Genomic DNA, 24,132 nt, shown 5'->3' with positions numbered 1-24,132 from the left:
AGTCTCCATCTCACAGAGAGAGAACCAGAAGCCCAGTGTCTAAGTGATTTGCCTAACACCACACAGTGAAATAGCCCAGCACCCTAACCTCTGACCCACGCTGCCTTTAGTTTTATAGCATCTCTCATCCTGATGTGCACAGGCAGCCGTTCTCTGGGTGTTCCCTTAGTCACGCCATATTTTACAACTCTTTCCAAGCCTTGGGGCCTAGGATTCCCACTTGCCTTAGGAAAGACAAGTCCTTTCCAATGCCTGCTATCAGCTCCCTAGTGTAGCCTCACTGACATGAATGGCAGATGTCTCTATAGCTCACACTGCATGTTCAAAGGGGACGTTTCTGGTGCTCTTTATTCAGCTTGGACTCTTACTCTGGCAAACTGAGCAAAGAACCTTGGATTTGGTCTATTGACTTCAGTGCAAATTAAGGTGCTCGGCATTTGGCTCATTAAAAATAACCATTTAATGGAGGCATAATTCTGTTTTCTTGCTTCCATTTCCCTCATATTCATTTGACAGATTTAATTTTAAAAGAAGGGGAAATTCTTGGGAGTCTGTGGGAAAAAAGAAGCAATTTATGCTTATGCTTCTGTCTGCCCTGTTCTGAAAGGCCAAGAGTCTAGGGCTGTTTCTGAAATAATAAAAGTTCTTTTTTTTATCATTTTTCTTATTTTTTATACTGGTTGCTATTAATTTTAGGCTCTCCTGGTATTCTGCAGCCAATAAAAAGGCCAATACAATGCTCTTTTTTCTCCTCCAAATTGTGCACTTCCAAGACGCTGCTTTTCATAGAAGAATCATAGATTAGGGTTGGAAGAGCCCTCAGGAGCTCATCTAGTCCAACCCCCTGCTCAAAGCAGGACCAATTCCCAACTAAATCATCCCAGCCAGGGCTTTGTCAAGCCTGACCTTAAAAACCTCTAAGGATGGAGATTCCACCACCTCCCTAGAGGTTGTGAAAGGGGAATTTGGGCCTGGGAGACCAAATAACCAGACAGGGGGGAAGCTGGAGAGTGGACCAGGATGAATTAAAAATAAAGCCCAGCTGAGGGAGAGCAGGGCCTGTCTTCAACAAGAGCTGGGTGAGCTCAGTTGGGGAGAGGAGACCAGGTGAGAAGTGCCTTGTCTCTAGGAACCTGAACCAGCTGGAGTCTGCCAGAAACCGTGAGGAAAGGGAGGAGTGTGCCAGCCCCTGGAGCAGGGACTGATTGGACCAGGGAGCAGCAATAGGAACAGATTGATGCCCAGAGGTGCAGAGGTGGCAGCCTGCTGAGCCCAGCAGGGCGGAAGGGTTGGATACATTTGTGCTGGACTTGGCTAAATGGCTCTGTGACCCCCGGAAGGGGCAGGACGCTGTAAGGAGGGACAGGGCACTGCTACATCTGGAATAGGGGGAAACTGAGGCAAAAGGCGCTGCAATGCTACAGCCAGTCAGGAGGGGGCAGGTTAGGGTGGCTACTTTGCCACGGGCCCAGATTCCGCAAGGTACTTCAGCACGTGCCTAATGTTAAGTTGCACCACCTAAGTCAATAAGATGAGGCAACTGATGCATTTAGAGAGCTCGGTCCTGCTCCTACTAAAGTCAATGACAAAACTCCCATTGACTGCTAGGGTGCAGGATCAGGGCCGAAGTCAGGGACATGCGTAAGGGCCTTGTGAACCTGGGTCTTCCTGCTGCTGTTGGTTCTGCAGCACCTCTGGCTTCCTTAGAAAACAGCAGAAACAAACTACTGCCAGGGCCATTAGGCCATGCTGAGCAGGCCAAGTGAGGAGGCACTGGAGAGCTTGCAGAAAAACAACAATCCCCCTTGATCCTGATCTGAAAACCCTAAACCAAAAAGGTCTGGGTAAGCCAGCCAGTTTTTAAGAGCTTATCCAAACCAAACCTCTTAAGTTTCAACCATCACTTGTTCATTTCCCATTTCAAAACCCTTTGAGCCCTACCAGGCTCGCTGGGTCTCACTGGTTTCTCACTCTGCGCCGCCCACAGACAGCCCTCTGGATCAGGAGCTCATCGTGTAAATGCTCAAAGAGCCTGGGTCACCGTCGTGGTTCTGTAACGTCTGGAATCGTGGCTCACCGAGCCCCCTGCCCAGCTGTTGTGCCATTCCACCACACTGACACGCTCCGGGCGCACTGAAGAGATTCTTTGGTGGCACTGCGCTGGAGCGCCGGGGGTGCTCGTTTGCTTCCCCGAGAACTCTAGCGAACCGGCTCATTGGCCCAAGCACTGACGGAACCCAGGACGTTTACAGGAACATTTGGAGAAAGTGAAGTCAGGATCTGGGGTCAGGAAATGCACCCCCGATGGTTCATGATGATTCTCCGCCACCCTGTCCCTGGCATCATCACTGACCCAGCGCAACAAGAGTATAAAATGCTGAGCGATCAGGAGGCAACACTGCAAATCTGGATGTGCTAGCACAGACCCTGTATGCCCTCTGGAAGCAGTAACAAGCCAGAGCTGGCCGGGGAGATGGGCTAATTCAGTGTAGACGCCAAAGGGAGTCACCCTCCCCTTAGACTGCTGTGTGCAAGGGTGGGCACAACCCCCTTTTCACGGCCCACTTACCCCTTTCTTTCCCTGTCTACCTGCATGCCCCACCCCCATGCCTCAGCCACTGTGCAGCCCTCCTCGCTCTTCCAGCGAGGCGAGCAAGGAACGGCACAAGCACGCAGGCTGCTGCCATTTTCATGACCACATCTGCATCATTACTCGGGTGATGAACTGACTCCATTCTGCTGCTTGAAGAATTTACGCACAGTCTTTCAGCCTTGCAGGAGGTTTGTAAGGGGTGGCCGGAGGGAATTCAGCGCTGCCCTGGGACTGACCCAGGGACACGTCAGTATGATCACAGCACCCTGGCTACTGAGACTAGCAGAGCCTTGGAAGCAGGGTCTGTTGCAAACCGTGCAGGAAGTCCGAGACAGAGGAGAAAGAAATGAAAAAAGAAAATGGCCTTTTTATCCTCTGTGGTATTTTGGGGGCTGATTCCTGTGGGGGCTGTCACTGTTTGCTGCGGGGAGGGAGATGTCTCCCTTTATATCAGGCACCCAGTATAGCTCCCCGGGACTCATTCGTCAAGGTGAAAAATTCCCGTGAGAGCTGGACCCTCCAGGAACAATCAAGTCACGAGAAATTCTGTTGAGCTGGGAGCAGCTCCCAGCTGCATGCAGCCTCCTCAGCTGCTCTGGGTGGATTCCTGCTGCCAAATCACTGCAAAGAAAAGCTCTGCTGTTCTCTCGCTAGTTCCCACCCTCCTACAGCTGGTAAAACAACGGCTCCCTCTCGGCTCCTTGTGCTAGGTGGGCCCACAACTCGCTCGCGGTGCCTAGAACTCAGGGGCTTCCGCTGCAGGGCCAGCCCTGGTCTCTGAGCTGCAGCATTCTCCCCCCACTACAATTCACTCTGAAAGGATCCTCAAGGTTTGGGGGCCAGATCCTGAGGTCCTGCTTTGGTTTACGACTCAGGCAAACTGAGTCACCCCAAGTCTGTACAGAGTGCTTTGGAAAGGCAAAGAGCTAAGGGCTGTCACCGAGGGCCTGCCTGTCCCTGGCTCTAGGGCACGTGGGGCAGGAAGGCATAAGAAGTCTCTCCACTCATCCAACACAAGGACAGGGGATAGTTGCCTCCCAGCTGTCAAGGCACTGCAGAGGCTGCTCCTTCCATGCCCACTAAAATGCAATTCCCCCCACCGGAGTTGGGAGAGGAGAGAGGGACATATCCCCACCTCCAGACTCGCCTGCAGAGCTGGCTACAGAGGGGTGGAGCAGTCTCAGCAAGCCTAGGAACTATGGGAGAAATTTGGCTTCCTGGGTCAAGACAGCTGCAGGCTGCCCCCTCGCCAGGGCTTTGGCAAAATGCCATGATCCAGATCCAACCCAGTGCAAAGAACGGCGAGTGTTTACTAGCCTCAGTCTGGGATCATCCCACCCCTCTTCTCCATCAGTGTTAATTACTGAGCAGATCACCGCTCTCAATGGAAAGCAAAAGCAGCCGAAGAAGAACTGTGATTATAAAAGACAAGGGTCCAGTGCAGTGGTGAGTGAATCTCCCCAGCTGTAGAGATTTAGCTCAGCTGAGCATCCGGCAGCTGAAACAAAGCACGTCTGAGCTACTTTGGCCCTGAATTTGGGCTGAAGAGCTCATGAGCTTAGGCTTTCACTCAAGAGTCCCACAACTTCCAAAAGAACTCACAGGACCACTTGCGAAAATGAAAATAAATATTGTGGGACGTTTTCAAGGCTCTGGAGACTTTCGAGGACGGGCTTTTGATCCAAGGCATGCGCCTGTCTGGTTTTGCTTTAACCAGTGCTGCCAAGCCACCCCCGATGAAGATGTGGCAGTGCTATCAAAAAGAATAACTATTCCAATCTAGCTTCTCTGGCGAGGGTTCTCCACCTTCTTCATTCTAAAGAGTGACTCTTCTATGCCCTACATTAGAAAGTCTGTACGAAACTTCAGGGTGAGCAAACTAGATCTGCACAAGCAGAAAGACACATGCAAGGAGATGACTGTACAAAGCACAGTGCTCTAGCTCCAGGCACAGAGCCTTCTGTTGCAGAACTACACGACTCTCTGAAGAATCTGAGTTGGGGAAACTTGACTAACCAGCAAAATCATTCTCACAACCACCATGGGAAGAACACCCCTCAATCATTCCAGAACAACCACCGCAGTATCAGCTCCTGCCAATGCTGCCATCCCTTTGTAACAGCAAATGCCATAAACCTTTTCCTACACAGTCTCTGCAAAGAAAGCATTTCCCCAGGATTTGACTGTTGCACTTTGTACCCTCTTAGATCCCACTCACTATCCAAGCAAGCCAATGACAGAAGCAATCCTATAAATAATCAGAAAGGAATCTAGATTATAAATGGGGATACATTTACCTGGTCTGAGCGTGATCAGTTGGGTAATCTCAGAGTTCTAAAGCCACATACAAATTGAGTCAGGATTACATCTGCCCGGCACTTCTGAACAATTAGGGTCACATATGAAACTGACTCATGGTTCTGTAATTTCTGCACATGCAGCTGATCGATTTTTAGCTAAGTCAAGACTTCTCCTTTCTAAAATAAAAAAAACACAAGGAGGAAGTGCTATTTAGCAATAGGATGTGGTGACTCTATGTCTGTTTTAAAAAAATGACACCCCAGAGTGAAAATACATGCCATGTCGTGAAACTGTGACATCTCTGAACATGGCTGGGTGGGAACATCCCACCACACTTGCCATACTGGGTCAGACGATGGTCCATCTTGTCCAGAATCTGGATTCTGACAGTGGCCAGTTCCGGAGTTGGGAGCGGAGTGTATAGGACACGGCAATTATGGAATGATCCACCCATCTGCCATTCCCGGCTCCTGTTAACCAGAGATTTAGGGTTGCCCTTAGCGTGGGGTTGCGAACCTGGTCATCTTGACTAATAGCCATTGATGGACCTATCCATGAACTTATCTCATTCTTTTCTGAACCCAGTTATACTTTTGGCCATCACAATGTCCCATGGCAAGGAGTTCCACAGGTTAATTATACGTTCTGTAAAAAGTACTTCCTCTTGTTCGTGGTAAGCCTGCTGCCCATTAATTTCATCGGGTTACGCCTGGGTTTTGTTTTGTGGGAAAGGGTAAATAACACTTTGCTAATCACTTCCCGCCCCCCTCATCATTTTATAGAACTTGAGCATAGCGTCCCTTAGTCAAGCTTTTCTAAGCCGAACAGCCCTAATGGTTTTAATCTCTCCACAGATGGAAGCCGCTCCATATTCTTGATCATTTTTGTTGCCTTTCTCTGAACCTTTTCCAGTTCCACTATGATCTTTTTGAGATGGGGCGACCAGAACCGGGCACAGTACTCAAGGTATGAGTGCACCATGGATTTATATACAGGTCTGTCATATCTTACGCTGGGGTTACGTCCCGCAGTCAGCGCGTAAAGTGACAATCGCGTAGAGTCAAAATTACATTGAGTGGAATGGCGGGTGGAATCGCCCGCACTACAGAAACAATATTTAAATTGTTATTTTTCTCTTTATTTTTTCTTCTTGTTTTTGCCAACTGCGTAAAGCTGAAATCGCGCATGTGAAATGCGCCTAAGATGCGACCGACCTGTAGTGGCAATATGATATTTTCAGTCTCTTTCCCAATAGTTCCTAACCTTCCGTTAGCCTTGTTGACTGCTGCTGAATAGTGATCAGATGTTTTCAGAGACCAATCGACAATGACTCCACAATCGCTTTCTTGGGTGGTAACAGCTAACTCAGACCTCCTCCCAGTGCTGCTTATCTTATCAAATGGAACATCTCCTGTGATACACAGTCCTACCACATGCTTTTCTAAGGCCGTCACTGCATCTCAGTGGTCGCTGGGCAAAGAAAGCAGGTGTTTTTCAGGAGCTGAACTGGTGAGAACCCAGATGGAGCCCACCTCTGTCAAAGCTGGACATGCAGCTCCATCCACCCATGAAAAGATCATGAAGAGCACGATCCCTATTCACAAGAGAGCTGACATTGCCCCCGCAAAATCTCAGGCAGGAGGAAGCTTGACCCATTCCTTCCAGGCTACTCAAGAAACTTCTTAGTTGGTATTTTCTGAGAGACCCTTGGATGTAGGAGACTGTGATGTTGGGCAAGTCATATGTTCTCTGCCTCGGTTTCCCCAGCTGTACAATGGGGATGATAGCACTGCCCTGCCTCACAGGGGTATGGTGGGGATATATAAATAACCTAGACTGATAACTCCACTAACTGGAACTTCCAAAGGAATCCATACCATTGACCCTGTCCTTTCCCTCTCAGCCACCCCATCTCCTCAGCAGGTACCTCCTCTCCTCATCTCCACAGTCCTGGAGCTTTTGGGAGGGACCCTGGAAAGGAGGTGGCGTCCTAGCGGTGCACACAATCCCAGACCAACTTAGCGAGCAGGGGCTGAGATTTGTGAATGCCGGTGAAGCTCGGACTAAGGACTTTTGCTGTTCCAGGCCAAGGCTGTGCAGATCTCTGCTCCCCACATCCCCTGCGGGGTCCTATCCCTGACACACCAACAAGGGAACAAAGAAAACCCACCCTTCTCGCCCACCCCTCCCAATACACGCAGACCCCAAACGCAAGGTTTAACATGCTGCTGGGATTCCCAGAGCTGTGACCCATCGTGTTTGGTAAGAAAAGAGAACGCTTTAAGTGATACCAAAGTGTTTCACTTTTCCTGCAAGCCAGTTCAGTGCTGTGCTTGACGGGAAGGGTGTATTTACCCCAGTTGAATGAATACATTGCAATGTACTGACTCAGCAGAGCAGCAGACAATGTCTCTGGGAATGCACAGGGGTAGAGGCTTTGCATTGCAGAGCTTTGAGGAGCTCGGGAGCTGGAGGTCACTAATTGTAACCTGCTAGGTGAGGTTTGGCCCGGGGAAGACTCGAGGGGACGACAGGAGGGTGCGGCAGGAAGCTGACACACAGTCTAAGCACCAGCAAAGCTCGCTCTTGCTGAGGTAGATGTTTGGCCGGGTGACTCACAGCTCTGTGTCTCTCCGGCAGCCTGGTGCACAAGTGTGGAAAGTCCCCCTTCCTTCCCGTCACACTCACAGAGCGACAGGAGAGCGCTCTGTCCCCCACTCCCAACCACAGCAGAGAGACACACAGGTTACTTCCTTCTTCAAAGAAGAAAACTGCATCCTCCACACAACTGCAGAGGCTGGGCACGAGCCTTCTCAGTTCTTGGAGCAGCTGGCATTCCTCAGGGCACAACCAGGGCGTCACCACGGACGTGGGACGCAGACAGCAGCAGGCCTCAGTGTGAAAAGCATGGGGAGGTTAATCCCCCCAGGACAGCTTGGCCTGGCTGTGAAGGTAAAGAATCCCTTTGAGAGCAAGGTCTCCATTTTCTGAATGAGGCTTCCGTTTGGCAAGCCGAGGTGCCCCTGAAAAATGCGTGCGTGCGTTTCTGCATCAGCCCCCCTACTCTGATTGTTTTCAGTGGAGCTACACCTCCGGACCAGAGCAGAAGGTTCAGGCGATGAATGCAGAGGGCATTGCTAGCCGGGGTGGGACGACTCCATCTTCCGTCTGTCTGTGTTTGGTGACTTTATCACCCCAGTCATCTGGCCTTCTCTGTCCAGCTGGTTTTTATTTCACTGCTTTTTGTGGTGGGGGGGAGGAGGAGGATTATTGGAAGGGGGAATAATCTCCCCTTCCGATGTTACCCACAAAATGTATTTTAGGGCCATAAAAGAAAAGCGGGATTGAGCTCTGCCCAGCTGCATCCGCTCATTGGCAGGTCTGAAGTAATGCACGGAATAAAAAGACCTCCCACCAAGGCATAGGAAGCAGCTGTTCTCCACCCCCTGTAATGACGCCCCTGGCTGAGTCACCTCTGGGACTGCTGCTGCGATCTCCAGGAGTAAAAGACTCCCTAGGGACTAGACCCCTGGACTTGGACTCAGGAGACCTGGTTTCTATTCCTGGCTTGGCCATTGGCCTTCTGGGCAAGAGTGGGCAAGTCACATCACTGCTCTGTGCCTCAGTTTCCCCATCTGTAAAATGGGGATACTGGTGCTGACCTCTTTTGTAAAGCGCTTTGAGAGCTACAGGTGAAAAGCGCTAGATAAGAGCTAGGGGTTGTTATTAAAGTGGCTGAGTTTAAGGACCAGGTTCATTAGCTGAGAGGCAGCAGCAGACTCAGAAACCTCGTTAATTAGTCAAGCCACTAGCTGGTGACAAAGAACCACACTATATGTGTGAGCAACCATTAGACATGGCCAATTCAATGTGTTTTTGTTCAGTGGGCTCGTTTGCATCTGTTTACCCACAATGCTCTTGCACTCCATGGCTACAGTGAAGTTACTGTAGACATGGATCAGTTATGGTGGGGCTGAGCTAAAGAGGAAGTGGGGCTCAGAGCTACATAGGGCTGAGCTTGGGGTTCAGAGTTTGGGTCTTCAAACCAAGCCAAGCCAAGGGTAGGTCCCGGGTTTGGGTCAGAGGGCACCAAACTTTGACAAACTGCTCTTTGCGATCTTGGCCCAGTGGTGGGCACTACAAGGAGTGCATGCAACTGGGCCGAGCTTAATCCGAGTCCTTTTATGTCCTTAAGGTGCATTTTGTGGGTAACATCAGAAAGGGAGGTGATGTCCCCACCCATATAGTGCCATCTGATCAGGATTCGCAGGAGCTTTTCACAATCTTGCCTGTTCTCGTTGGAGTTCTCTAGTGATTGTTCCAAGCTGGAACCAAAACCACCAAGGTGGGTTCGGCTCCAGGAACTCAGACCCAAACTCAGGAACTCCAAACGTTGAGGGGATCTGGTGGGTTGCTCCATTGTTTGCCCATCTCTAACCCAAAGCGGAACAAAGACCCCAAGTTACACCAACAAATCACCAGTAGCATTTCCCCTGTACCATTAACCAGTGTGTAACCATTCGCGAACACATTGCTCACACACGCAGGATACTGCCTCCGGCAGCCCTCTGCGTCTGTGCAACCTGGCAAATACATTTGTGGTCTTAGTCACTAACAAGCACAAACTCAGTGTGCTGATCTGCTGGAGATAAACAGCTGTACACATAAACTACTCTGAGCTAGTCCATTTATGGGAAGGCAGCACTCCATCCACAACCAAGGGGCATTTGTTAAAAACAGGAAGAGGAAGTGGGTAAGAGACAAAGTTTTGTTTAAATCCGGCTGCAGACCCGGTCCAAGTGCATAGGGCTCAATAGCGTAGAACAGTCTGAATTTCTAGAGGGCCTTTCTTACCCAGCCACATCAGTCCCTGCTTGTATTCCTCATAATTAGAAAAATAAAGTCCAGTGGAGATGTACAAACAATCCCATATCTGTAACTCCTGGGTAGCGAATGTTCTGGAGCGAAGACTGTCCCACTAGCAGGGAGGTAGGCAAATCCCCGAAACAGTTGTCATTAGTTCTGTGAATCTGTGATTCTTCGACAACAACATACAAAGCATTTCATGTAAAGCCACGGGGTGACAGGCTGGCCCCATTGAAGTCAGTGGTAAAACTTCCATTGTCTTCAGTGGGGCCAGGATTTCTCCCTTGCGGGAGAATGCTGTGCTGCTGAAGTCCGGAAGAGGGAGGCTATTGGCTTCAGGGACGGTGAGTTCAGGTGCACAGACAAAGATAAGGATCATCTTGAACGTGGTAAGAACATGCAGAAAAGTGTTAGGGGGGGTTCACTGTATTAAGAAACTACCCAACTGCTGTCTGGACATTTTAAAAAAGACAAAGATAGAAAGAAACAAAGGCAAATGGAGGGGGAGAGAAAAAGTGGAAAAGAGAAGAGAGATGAAGAGGAACTTGCAATACTGTCCAAACATTAAGCCTCACAGTGCCACTGGGATGGCCAGTCAATGCTGTTATAACTCTTTTAAAGATGGTAAACTGAGGCACCGGGCAGTTAAGTGACTTGTGCAAGGCCGCACAATTTGTCAGTGGTGACCTTGTGAAAGGAACCCAGGAGTGCTGGTTCCCAGTCCTCTGCTCTGACACTCCATAACTGGGGAGGAAAAAGCATCTCGTCATTCTAAATAGTCATAAATGGATTGGGTTCGTTAATCTGACTCCCTGGTTTTTTTAAAAAGTGCCGTTTTCTACTGAACGTAGTGTATGCAGAAAATATCGCAGGAGCCCTTCGCTCATGTCTCAGTCCTTCCTCCTTCACGGGCAAGTCAAGGAGAACACAGCTGACCCTGTTCAAGCAATTGTAACCTTCCTCGGGCAATGCAGTGAGTAGAGTTTGTCCTAAACCCCTCCATTGAAATTAGCATTCAGCGCACAGCTCTTCCTCCCAGACGTTCTGCTGTGGGCTATGCACTGGAACATCCTCAAAGCCCATTAGGTTTCCCCTTAAATCATCCAGCCCTATTTCCATCACGGGGCTGGACTGTTCCAGCAGATCCACGGGGAAGTTCTTAAAGTGTGATTAAAACAACCAGAGGAATAATGCTGCCTTGGCACAATTTACAGGTGAGGGCTACAAATGCAAACCAAAGCAGAGCTGAAAATGGGAAAGATAATTACTTTCCTGGCAGCTCTCAAGACTTGCACCTCATCTAAATGAGGTTGATAAAAACATCTCCGGCTCAGGTCGTTCGAGCCAGTTTTTCCTAGTCCTCAACTTCACCTCCTTGGCTGATTCTGAACTATTATCCCCTGATGCATGATTCACTTCCTGACCCAGGGGTTGAACAGCCTTTGCCCTGAAGTCTGAAGGTTAATAGCTCTTGTATTCGTTACCTGATATAACTACACCAGCCAACTACATTTTTATACTGCGTTCATCCCCATAGTATCTGAGCACCTAACTGCAGGGGCTATTCTTATTCCAAAAAGCCTAATTCTTTGCTTTATTTTTCACCAAGATGTTTGTCAGAGTCCTATCAGGAGGGAGGTAGTCTCCAGGTTAATCAGACGTCATACTGAGCTTTTATCCCTTCTAATTTTATTTTCCATTTCAAATAAAAGTAGGGTGACCAGATGTCCTGATAAAATCAGGACTGTCCTGATATTTAACCCTTTGTCTCATGTCCCGATCAATGGACAATTGGGACGCCATTTGTCCCAATATTCTGGTAAGGAGGCGAGTGGGAGGGAGGCGCTGACTCCGTGGGTGCTCCAGGGTTAGAGCACCCATGGGGAAAAATTGCAGCCAAGCTCCCCCGTCCGGCTTCCTTCCCCCTCCTCCCAGCACGCCGCGTCCCTGCTCCTCCCCCCCTCCCAGCGCTTCCTGCTGCCTAACAGCTGTTTGGTGGTGCTTAGCGCTTTCCGGGAGGGAGCGGGGAGGAGCGGGGATGCGGCACACTCAGAGGAGGAGGTGGAAAGAGGCAGGGGTGGTGGTTGGGGAGGGGATCTCGGGGGGCGGTGAAGCGACAAGGAGCAGGACGGGTCTGGGATTCTGAGGGGCGCAGTCGGGAGGCAGGAAGTGGGTGGGGGTCGGATAGGGGGCAGGGCCAGGCTGTTTGGGGAGGAACAGCCTTCCCTACCCTAAAGCTCATTCAGCAGTTTGAGGCTTGCAGACAGCTATTTAACACAAAGAGCCAAGCTATTATCTTTTCCATGGGGGAGGGATCACATGAGAAGAGCAATATCCTACACCACCTACCTCCTTCCCAACCCTACCAAGGGAGACACCCCGCCCCCTCCCCTGCATTCCCTGAGGCTCCAGAGGGGTTAATTCAGTGGTTCTCAAACTTTTGTACTGGTGACCCCTTTCACACAGCAAACCTTTGAGTGTGACCCCCCCTTATAAATTAAAGACACTTTTTAATATATTTAACACTATTGTAAATGCTGGAGGCAAAGCGGGGTTTGAGGTGGAGGCTGACAGCTCGCGACCCCAGTAATAACCTCGTGACTCCCTGAGGGGTCCCAACCCACAGTTTGAGACCCCCTGGGCTAATTTAATTTTAGCACCCTGTGTCCATTCACATGCATGTGCTAATTAGAGCATTTCAGTTTTCACAACATAGGCTCACCCCAGATTCTGGAACACGCTCAAATGCTCAGTTTGTGGAGTATGTCCATAAGCTATACTAAAGACAAACCCACAGGAACCGTCTCCAATTTGGGAGGGACCCCGTGGAGCCAGTCTCTAGGAAACAGATACATTCATGGAGGTTAAGTCCATTAATGGCTATTAGTTTTCTCAAAACTGGGTTTGTGCCGAGATGAGGAAGGTTTTTAAATGTTTATTTTTCCCAGGGCTTCCCCGGGGGGGGGGCGGGGGAGTGAGGCAATTTGCCCCGGGCCCCCCCAGGAGAATATAGAATTCTGTAGTATTGCAACTTTTTTTATGGAAGGGGCCCCTGAAATTGCTTTGCCCCAGGCCCCCCGAATCCTCTGGGCGGCCCTGGCTACAGAAACCACGAATTGTATCAGTCATGTCTGCACTGGATGGGTAATCTCCCAAACAGCCAATGCTCTGTGCCTGCCCCATAGGGCTCCGGGAAAACCTGGAGAGGATTCTCTGGGTGGGGCAGTTCTCTCTAGTTATTCCAAAGGTCTGGTCGGGATGCACTAGCTTTGCACAGAGCAGCTCCGAAGTGCCCTTCCTGGGGGAAGCATTCCAAGCTGGCAGATTGACTGAGAGGTGCTAACAGCTGCTCAGAAGGCTGCTGGCTGACAAAATCACTTTCTTCCCTTGGGCTTTTTGGAACAGGGAGTCTGTCCGGGCAAATCTGCCAGGACCCATCTCCGCTTCTGAGAAACGCAGAGCAAAATACGGCAGTGGAAGGGAATAGCATGAGTGGAGTATTTTCTGACTGCAGCCAGTGCCTAGATCTCCATTAGTGACAGAAGTCTTGCCAGCAATTTCGGGACATTTGAGATTTCCTAGCAGTGAAGAGAGAGAAACTCCCTAGCCAGCCTTGGCTTCCTCCTGGACGTAAATCAGGGTGTCAGCTGTCTCCAAAGCTCAGTGTGCACAGTGCTAAGGAATCAGGAGGGCCACTGGTCATGTTCCTGATCAAAGCCTGGAGAACGGTCCCTCCACTAGCCTGGCAGTGTAATACAAACACAGGACCAGGGTGAGGTAATGTAGAGAGTAAGGAGCAAGTAGCCAAAGCAAGAGAGACTGTACATGAACATGTGCAACCCCAGCACAGCTCCAGGAGGCAATAGAAACACACCTCAACGCTCACGCATCAGGACCTGGATACCTCTCTCCTGTTCTATAGTACAATTTGTGCTCCAAAGACTTCTGCCTATGGACTTAGCACCTAGCAGTGGAAGGGAGAGTTCCCCTCGGGGGATGGAAGATTTCCCACTGAGCAGTGGTCTGATGTCATTCCTCTGTTCAGCAGGTTTAAAACAAACAAAAGGAAGTATTTCTTCACACAAAGCACAGTCAACCTGTGGAACTCCTTGCCAGGGGATGTTGTGAAGGCCAAGACTATAACAGGGTTCAAAAAAGAACTAGATAAATTCATGGAGGATAGATCCATCAATGGCTATTAGCCGGGATGGGCAGGGATGATGTTCCTAGCCTCTGTTTGCCAGCAGCTGGGAATGGGCGACCAGGGATGGATCACTTGATGGTTACGTGTTCTGTTCATTCCCTCCGGGGCACCTGGCATTGGCCACTGTCAGAGGACAGGATACAGAGCTAGATGGAGCTTTGGTCGGACCCAGTCTTATGTTCAGTGGCTCATGGGGCGGGGCGGGGGCGGGAGAATGTAGTAGAGCTGAGTTACAAGTACACCATTCAAGGACATTATTTTAATTCCTAGAGCTACGGCACCGACGGCGTCGGCACGTTCCAGGTCGCAGAGTTGGAGGCAGTGCGGTGAGCAGTGGGAGTGGGTCTGTATGTTGTAGGCAGTGTGATGGCCACACGTCCCTGGGTTCACAGTGTTTATGTGTGGTCCGTTTACTCTGAAGGTTCGTGGCAGTGACATCAGCTTGTGAGCACCTTGGGCCTCATCAGCTCCCCATGGCAAAGTCCGGGAGGCCTCTGAGGAACCCCAGGCTGCTGCCAGAAGTGCAGAGGGGGAATAGACCCCACCCAGTTTTGTTTCGTGTAACACCTTGTAAATGGAATTGCCTTGTGATCAGTGAGAGGAGCCTGGCTTGGAGGAGCGACTAATTCTGAAAACAAATGAAGAGAGAAAACCAGACACCAATACTCCTGCCAATCAAAACAACCACTGCCACCAACTGATGAGACTCAAAGAAACACTGGGGAAAGCCCAGAGAGAATCAGCAGCATCACGCTGCGCAATTCATGCCCACCACTATTTATTTAAGGGCTATGCATGAAATTCACTCCTGTTCAGAGGGCCTGCACTATGTCTTTGCCTCAGCTAAGTCCCACCTGAATAGTGCTGTAGCGGGGTGGCTACCCGCTCCTGCCCTTTGGGGCTTTAAAACAGCCCTGGGAAGGGGCTTTTGGCTGGGCTGATTGGGGAAGTGGCTGCAGCTGGGGCCACGCCCCAAACAGAGCTACAGGGCCTTATAAGTAGGCCAGGGGGGCCAGAATGGAAAAACAGTCTCTCTCTAGCTATAGAGGGAGATGGGCCTGGCTGCAGGGAGCTAGAGACCAGGTACCTGAGTGGAGCAGGGCTGGAGAAAGGCTGAGGAGCTGGGAAGCTCCAGCCTAGGAAAACCCCAGGCTGCGGCCTAGCATAGGGCAACAGGTACTGGGGGTTGCAGGGGGCAACCTAGGGGTAGGCCAAGGCAGCAGGTCCAAACCCCCTTTGCCGATGCTGAGTGCTGGATACTGCAGTCTGCCCCAGCGAACAGGGGCTAGATAGAGACTGGGCAGTAGCCACTACTGAGGCGAAGTGGGGATAGTAGGGTGGTGGGCTCCCCAGAGAAGGGGAAACCCAGTTAAAGGTAAAAGGGTCACCGGGGTCCTGGGAGGGACACGGGGGCCAGGAGAAGACAGGGGGATCACTGGCCTGCAGAGGGCGCTCCGAACACTGGAAAGAGCTAATTCCCCAGAGCAACCAGTAGGAGGCGCCGCAGGGGTGAGTCCGACCCTGTTACAAGTGCCCACAGCCTTTTGTTCCCCTTTGCAGAGGGTGAATTTCACCCTCCATGAGACACTGTTATAGTCGTCAAGCAGCAATTAGCAAGGGCTGGGCTGATTCCTGCTGATACAGGACCTGCACTTGCTGAACACAGCAAGATTTGACTTCTTACGCCAGCGCTGTATCCTTGATAACCAAAGTGAGCCAATGCTTGAAAAGAGGAATCCGATACACTAGCGTCAGTCCTGTTTATTCTTTCACAATTGCCTCTTACAAAACCACCCCAAGTTAAATCATGAGGAAAGTTGCTAACGTGGCTGGTAATTTTGGAGTTTCTTCTGGAGAAAGGAGAACAGAATTTTGGCAAGAGTGCACTAGAAGGTTACAGAAATGCCAAAGTGGGTGCATAGCAAACTCCTTTACCCACACAGTTGTCTTGTGACATTTAAATTGACAAGAGAATAGCTTAGGCGTGAGATCCAGTCAGCTCAACCCTTGGGGGCATTTCAGACTAGATGGGACAGAACACTGGAGAGTAGGGAAATGAGTCCTGAACATGCCCTGGGCAGACAATGGATCTCATTGGACTTTTCCATCTCTAGGTTCAGTTGCCAGGCACACAAGAACTCAGCAGAGAGACTTCCCTGCCTCAATCAGTGAGCACCAGCAGGTGTGGAATGACCTTCACCTGCTGTGGCAAGTTAGGAGCATGCACTGACTTCCTGTAGGATGATGTCAACATTTTCCTGTTGCCTCCAGCTACCATTTTGCTCAAGACTTTTGCAGCGATTTAAATGACTGGCCTTCACTTGCAACCACCTGGCCATTGAAAGGTGACCTGCTTCTTGGGTAGAGGGCTGAATACTTTCTTCACCCAGCCAATCTCATCCCCCCTTTTTCTAATGTTCTAGTGCCCCTACCCCATGACGCTGCCTTCCTCTTAGACATCAGGCAGGTAGATGCAAGTACATGGAGACGGGTTCGTTAGGGTCCAGCTCTGAGCTCAGCAGCAGTAAGTTAGAGACAGAAAAGTAGATGTCAATACAGCCCAGTGCTGCTGGCTGGATCTCGGCTGGCTCATCGATAAGGGATGCAAGAGCATGAAGAAGACAAGAGTCCATCCTCTTGGTGGAAATGTGTGTCTAGGAGAAGAGGGCCCTAGGCTGGGAGGAAGTGTCTGTCTGTGGGGTCCCTCAAATTAGCTGGTGGAGCAAATGATCTGCTTCATTAGCAATTCTGGGTGTTTCTCTGCTAATTCCTGGGGGTAATTCAGGCTAGTGAGGAAGCTGAATTCAGTGCTGAATAATCAGAAGATGAAGGAGTGGTCCTCTCAAGACAGACAGGAGTGTGAGGAGTTCACAAGAGGTGGATTTGTGGAACCGCTCACTCTGCTGCTTTGATGAATCTCTGATTGCTAGGGATCGACTTTAATCCATTTGTGAAAAGGCTCTAAATAAATCTGTCAGAATCATCACTGTGCGCAGCATTGCTGTAGCTGTGTTAGGCTCCCAGACCGGAAGAAGAGCTCTGGGGAAGCTCGAAAGCTTGTTTCTCTCACAGACAGAAGTTGGCCCAGTAAAAGATACGACCTCACTCACCTTGTCTCTAGAATATCACTGCCAGTTTCACTGAACAGAGGAATGACATCAGACCAGACCAATGCTCTGCTCTCATATCTGTTTTATACAGGTTCTGATTCTCCAGCCAGCCCTGTGGGATCTGAGTGCAGGTCCCACCACCAGCAAAGCTTTATGCTGGATGAACATAGCATGGCCAAACAACTGCAGAGGACGCCTGCTCCTCGGTGCGATGCTATGGCCTGGGGGACTGCGTTTATGGCATGGCGATCTATTGAATAACTTCAAAGGTGCTCAGCATCTAGATGCCCAGACTCATTAGTCACAACTGCATTTCCACCATAGGTCAAACTCAGGTAGCAGCAAATACTATTAACAACCACAAACATAATCAGTCCTTTAAAAAAATGTTCTGATGCCATTAGTCTCCATGGCCCGCTGTCGCGGTGAGTCCCAGGTCGGCCGTACAAGAAGTAGTGCGCAAACCGTAAATGTACTACCTTTCCGTTTCACGGTGCGGTTCCTTGCTCACACATTACAGGGAGATTAGACCGAATCACACAACTGGGGTTTATTACTGTGAACACCTTAGTCAAGCCACCTCTTACTTGCCTCTTTAGGGTAAAACAACAAAATCAAGATCACAATGTGTCTTTCACGAGACCCCGTGCTAAGCGTCTCTGAACTGTTTCTTAGCATCTCCTTTATCGCTCTTGAGTGTGAACCCGGCACTCCCCCATCATGTTATAAATGCTTTGATCGTACCCTCCGTCCCACCGGTAACACATCCGAGCAGCCTATTTTCTATCCTGGCCAGGCCACTGACTCAACCTCTCAAAAGGTGGCTCGTAGCTCCTTTCCCCTTCGTGGCACCTGCTCATTCAGCCCCTTCCTGCACAGGGGATGAATTTAGATCATTCCTCCTCATCGTGCAGCTTTCCAAATCAAATTGCAGCTGCCCAATCATTCCCTCCCCCCCGCCCCAATTTGATTAGGTCCCTGCGGAGCTTCCGACCTAAATAGCTGTGTCCCTGTCAGCGAGTTCCAGTGCTGATTGCGGGGTTAGGCATCATGAGCCCTGGGCTGCCAGCACCAATTTATTTTGAAATTGTTTAAGGGCGTAAAAGTGCTCTTTAAGGATTTGTTGCGTAAAATACCCTGGCACATCTAATGGAGGACGTGGGGTTTGCAGAGAAATTCAGAGGTGGGAGGAGGGGGGGAAGGGCAGCTCAGCTTAGTCCACCCCGTCCTTGTCCCTTTGGTCCAACTTCAAAATCTTTCAGTACCTTCTGCTTGGCGCTGTCCTCCTTGGGCCTGCTTCTCGCTCCTTGGAAAGCCCGGGCTGGGTATTAAAGACGGGATGAAACTACGCGGAGTTCACCGACAGCATCAATGAGTTGCCACACGGAACCAGCTCTCCCCTTAGGCTGCAGCAAAGCTCTGGGTAGGTTCAGCCCTTCGAAGGAGAGAAGCCACTCAGCACCGTGCAAAGAGCTGGTTAAGGTTTATCTTGCACCTTCTGATGCTGCACCTTCTCCAGAGGAAAAATCATTCCATGGCCCTTCAACAGAGAGACATACACATACATGGACACACACACACACACATAAGTGCACACAATGCCTTTCCGAGCTGATCTTAAGGCAAGAGAAAAAAAGCCACACCAAAATCTTAGGATGGGGTTTTTGGCCGGGTTTCCTCTTAAAGCAACATCTGGAAGTAACACAGCGATCTAGCAAAATTGGCAGGAGTCCTGCCGGTGACCCAGCCCTAGACAGAAATCAGCTGGGCCTCATGTATTGTTGCCAAAAATGTGACATACTCTGAGTTCTGTTTGATGGTGGCTTATAGGGTCCAAAGCCTCCGAAGCAGAGCCCCTCCCCCCCCCCGATGTGGTTAGCGCGAGGCTCGAGAGGAATGTGTACAGCTTCTCTAATCTGGCTAGAATTAAGCCATTGAGCTCTGATCCCAGTGTGTGAGGCTGCCACCGCTCTGTGGTAGGCTCCCAACCATCCCATCTCTTTCCAAGGCACTGAGTCACTTCCCCTCTTGAAATCTGACTTCAAAAAGTTTCCTCCGCTACCCCTGCTTCAGACTGACTTTCTCAGATGGCTTTTCTGGTTGTCATTACTTAGCATCTGTATTGTGGTAGTGCCCCCAGGGCCCAGTGGGCATGTCTGCATGGCAGCTGGGAGGAAGTCTCCCAGCTCATGGCCACAGACTTGTGTGAGTGGGGCTTGCAATAGCACGATAAAAATAGCTGTGCAGATGTTGCTTCAAGCTTGCGACTCGGGCTGGCACTTGGGCTCTCGAGCCATCCCCTTCCCCTCCCCACCCCAGGGTTGAGTGGCCGAGCTCCAGCTCAAGACAAAACATTTGCACATCTGCCTCCTCCCAGATGCAGTGTAGACATACCCAGTAAGACTCCATTCTGCAAGGCATTGCACAAACACAGAGCACTTGCAATTGTAACCCAGTGGGCTATCTTGCCTTTATTATATTAACTGTTTTGCATTATTGTGAACAGGGTGCCAGTGGGGAGTCAGCCGAGGTCATTCAATTAGGGTGAACTGCAAAGAATGGGCCAGACAAACCCCAAAGCTGATGGATAATTCAATACTTAAATGTACCACGCCAGCATAAACCAGCTTCTCTACTGCTGCACTGGTTATTCAGAAGTCCAAAACAAAACAGTTCCCTTAAAGTGACCCCACCTCAGGCCTCCATCCAGGTACCCAAGTCAAATATGATGACCATTTCTGAAAATCTTATTTCATCGTATAAAAGAAAAGGTTCTACCAGTCCCAAAGGATCAGACACATTACCTCCAAGGTTATTGAATATTCCAGATCTTACCCAAATACATTCTACAGCCAATTCTTATCAACTAAACTAAAATTTATTAAAAAACAAAAGAGAGAGAGTATGGTTAAAAGACCAATATACAGACAGACATGAATTCAGTTCTTGAGATTCAGAGTCAAAGCAGAGATGGTGAGCTTTGTAGTTACAAAGAGTTCTTTCAGAAATAGTTCATAGGTTATAGTCCAATGTCCAATATCATATTCAAGGTGTACCAGCATAACTGGGATCTCATCTTGCGACTCAAACTTCCCCTGATGAAGCTTAAGCAGATCTGAGATTAACAGGGATCAGGACCCAAGTATCTTTTTTACAATTTCATGTCCTCTTTGACAAGTTGGAGTTCCTCAGGGAACAAAAGGTAATTGGGATGACTTTGAAGGAGCTCCATCACCGGTACTTAGCTATATGAATTAACATAAGGCAATTGGCTTGTTCCTCCACCAGTCACAGATGATTTGCTATACATTTCAAAGAGAGAGGAATACAGAGATAGCCTGTGTTTATATTTCATTTAAATGCTAGGTTTTTTTTATCTCTGAATTATCAGAATACAGCACAGATGGGGACTGTTGACTACCTTCTTCACCATTACCCATAAACATGTAAATACACAAAAACCACAAACATTATTTCCCCACATGACTTTAAGGGTTGAGTTTGAGTGATTCTTCCTGCAGGATGTTTACAGCTTTTTGGCCATGCGTCACAATTATATTCTGCTCTTATTATATTCAGCAGTAACGCAAAGAACCTACAGGCCTGTATCCTGTAAGACATTGCCTTCAGCAGTTAGCGTAATGCTTGAGACCTACGAACTTTGAAGAGATAAACTTTACACAGATAAACAGCCCAATGGAAACCCCAAGTTTTGAGGAGCTGAAAAGAGTGTTTAAGGGAAATTTCTGACCACAGGAACATGCTCCAACCCCATGAGTGTCACGGTAACAAGTTGACATATATAACACGTACATGTGCCACATCCTCAGACACCTAACCACGGGAGGGCCATGGTAATGAATTGACGTATGTGATAATAAGTTGAGATCATTAATATACTAATCTATAGAAGAAACACACTCCAATCTTAATACGGTGAGGAAATACAAATGAGGAAAAGGGGGAAATCCCCTACTGAATATGCATCAAACATAGCGGCATCAGCGTAACATCTTATAAGAGCTGCATCCAAGCCTAGGGGCGGTAGGAGAAGGAGATGCAGTCTTTGGGAGGTGCCAGAATGATGCCACTGGTGATGAGGGAGAAGGTGAAGGTGATGAGGAAGATGATGGCTCACATTCACATTGTTCTGCAAGGGATGATGTGAGTATATGGGTCCATTCTGTAGTATCTCGATCTACCTTCCTGAGTTGGGGTGGCTGTGTCTGTGCTAAATGTATTAATAAACTATATGTAAATATAGAGGAGTTCCTATATTGTGAGTGTTGCAACTGTGCACATCGGGGTTCCCAGCTATATAATCATTTAAATATACTGGGCCTGATGTTGGTACAAGAACCTGTCACCCTCAAAGTGATAATTGGGGATTCAAAATAATTAACACATCATTTATAGCTCAGGCTACACAATCTAAATAGAGAAGAAGGGAGCAATTAACTGGTGGAGGGGTTGTGGGAGGAAGGGCACTGGGAGTAGTGGTAGGAGGGCTAACTCAATGATTTGCACATGGCAGCCATGTGATAAGTTGCATTAGTCATGCACCTGCATCCTGCCCCGAGGGGCTGGATTGCCACAGCCCTCACTCAGCTGTGCGAGGCAGTAGATTCGTAGATTCCAAGGCCAGAAGGGGCTATTGTGATTGTCTAGCCCAGTGGTCTCCACCCGCGGCCCAATTAGCACACAGCTGCGGCCCAATTAGCACACAGCCTGCGTGCTGGGGTCCACCAGGTTCCCGGCTGTCTGGCGTGGAGGGGTCCTAGCATGGCAGGGTCAGGTCGGGCCTGCCGGCCTGCCCTGCATGGCGGGAGTCCGGAGACCAGGGCTCCCAGCCAGCCTCGCGAGCTCCAGGTCCGGGGCAGCCACCTGGCCCCATGAGCTCCGGGGTCCAGGTTCAGGGTCCAAGGCTGCTGGCTGGCCCGAAGGGGTTCAGGGCAGCCGCCCAGCCCCACGAGGTCCGGGGCAGCTGCACAGTGGGGGTCCAGAGCATGCAGGCAGGCAGCCGGCCCATGCGGCAGGGGCCCAGGGTCGGGCTACCTCATGGTCTAGCCTGACTTCCCAGATAATGCAGGCCAAAGAATTTCCCCAAAAATTTCCTAGAGCAAATGTTTTTGGAAAAATGTTCCACCATGACTTAACAATTGCAAATGATGGAGAATCCACCACAACTCTTGGCAAACTGTTCCAATGGCTAATCGCCCTCACTGGTACAAATATATGCCTTGTTTCCAGTCTGAATTGTCCAGCTGCCCCTTCCAGCTCTTGGGTTGGAATAAGTTTCTCTCTGCTAGACTGAAGAGCCCATTACCAGATATCTGTTCTCCACGTAGGTACTTACAGACTGTGATCAAGTCACCCCTGAGCCGTCTCTTTGTTAAGCTAAATAGATTGAGCGCCTTGATTCTATCACTATGAGGCAGATTTTCTAACCCTTTAATCATTCTCGTGGCTCTTCTTTGAACCCTCTCCAATTTACCAACATCCTTCTTGAATTCTGAGCACGTTATTCCATCAGCAGTCGCACCAGTGCCAAACACAGAGGTCAAATAATCTCTCTGCTCCTACTCGAGATTCCCCTGTTTATGCATCCCAGGATCACATTAGCTCTTTTAGCCACAACGTAGCACTGGGAGCTCATGTTCAGCTGATTATCACCAGGAACCCAAATCTTGTTTCAGAATCACTGCTTCCTAGGATAGAGTCCCCCATCCTGTAAGTGTGGCCTGTATTCTTTGTTCCCAGGTGTTATATTTACATGTAGCTGTATTAAAACACATTTGCTTTTGCCCAGCTTACAAAGCAATTCAGATCGCTCTGTATCAATGACCCATCTGCTTCATTATTTACAACTTCCTCAAATTTTGTGTCACCTGCAAACTTTATCTGTGGTGATTTTATGTTCTTTTCCAGGTCATTGATAAAAATGTTAAATAGCCTGGGGCCAAGAACCGATCCCTGTGGGACCCCTGTAGAAACAGACCTACTCGAGAATTATTCTCCATCTACAGTTACATTCTGAGACCTATCAGTTAGCCAGTTTTTAATCCATTTAAAGTGTGCCATGGTAACTTTCATCATTTTAGTTTTTTTCATCAGAATGTCATGCAGTACCAAGTCAGACACCTTACAGAAGCCCAAGGATATTACATCAATGCTATTGCCTTTATCAGCCAAACTTGTAAGAGAGTGTAAGGCCCAGTCCCACCCTGTGCTGCTCAGCCCTGCAGTGAAGAGAGCAGGGGCTACTCACCAGAGTAGCACAGGAAATAGGAGGAGAGTTTTCTGGAAAAAAAAATATTCAGAACACAAAATTGGGAAGAGAGAGGGGCTCAACAAGAAAATTAAAAAGTTTCAATGAGGGGAACACTTCCACATTTTTCGTTTTCCCCCGGCATAGGGGGAAGGGCGATAGGAAAGTGACTTCCTTTTCTCACACTATGTAACTTTCTTCCCTTTTCTAGTGGCGGAGGAGGAAGGGAGAGAAGGAGGTTGATTTTTTTCATTTCATTTGTTTCATGACTCTTATGCTTGTATTTAAGCTGTAGTGCACAGTGTAAGGTGCAGGGCTTTCTTTGTCTGGCACATGTAGCTTACACGAGGCTCTCGAAAATGCTACACATCACTTAAAGCATGACTGACAGGCGTTCAGATACTCCGGTGATGACCATGATAGAAGCTGAATAGAACAGAAAGCGTGTCAAAGGTTGTAGCACAGACTGTATGATTTCTGTGGTATTAAATAAGAAATAATGTGTGATCGTATAATTAAAGACTGTGGGTCAGATTCACATTTACAAGAAGGCCCCTTTTACACCACTCTGGCAGTGCTAAAGGGCCTTAAAGACATAATAAGGCCCAGTGGCGGCTCCAGGCACCAGCGCTCCAAGCACATGCCTGGGGCGGCAAGCCAGGAGGGGCACCTTGCCGGTCCCTGCGAGGGCAGCAGTCAGGCAGCCTTCGGCGGCTTGCCTGTGGGAGGTCCGCTGGTCCCGCAGATTCGGCGGCAATTCGGCGGCAGGTATGCTGAAGCCATGGGACTG

General features: G+C 49.3%; 1 protein-coding gene across 2 annotated transcripts in view; it reads right to left on the bottom strand.

The window, feature by feature from the left end:
• Positions 1-18,644, bottom strand: part of CMKLR1 (chemerin chemokine-like receptor 1) — a 41,127-nt gene extending 22,483 nt beyond the window's left edge. The window contains exon 1 of one of the 2 annotated variants that reach the window (XM_044989488.1): positions 18,340-18,644. The gene's annotated coding sequence lies outside the window, so the exon portion shown is untranslated. Of the gene's footprint in view, positions 1-4,890; positions 5,006-18,339 lie in introns of those variants that run through there. The other variant, XM_044989490.1, reaches the window with a different exon arrangement.
• Between the last annotated feature and the right edge of the window lie 5,488 nt (positions 18,645-24,132).

This window comes from Mauremys mutica, chromosome 16, assembly GCF_020497125.1.
Source record: "Mauremys mutica isolate MM-2020 ecotype Southern chromosome 16, ASM2049712v1, whole genome shotgun sequence".
NCBI lineage: Eukaryota > Metazoa > Chordata > Testudines > Geoemydidae > Mauremys > Mauremys mutica.
The sequence above is the reverse complement of the archived record's forward strand: the minus strand, read 5'-3'. Positions and strand labels throughout refer to the sequence as shown.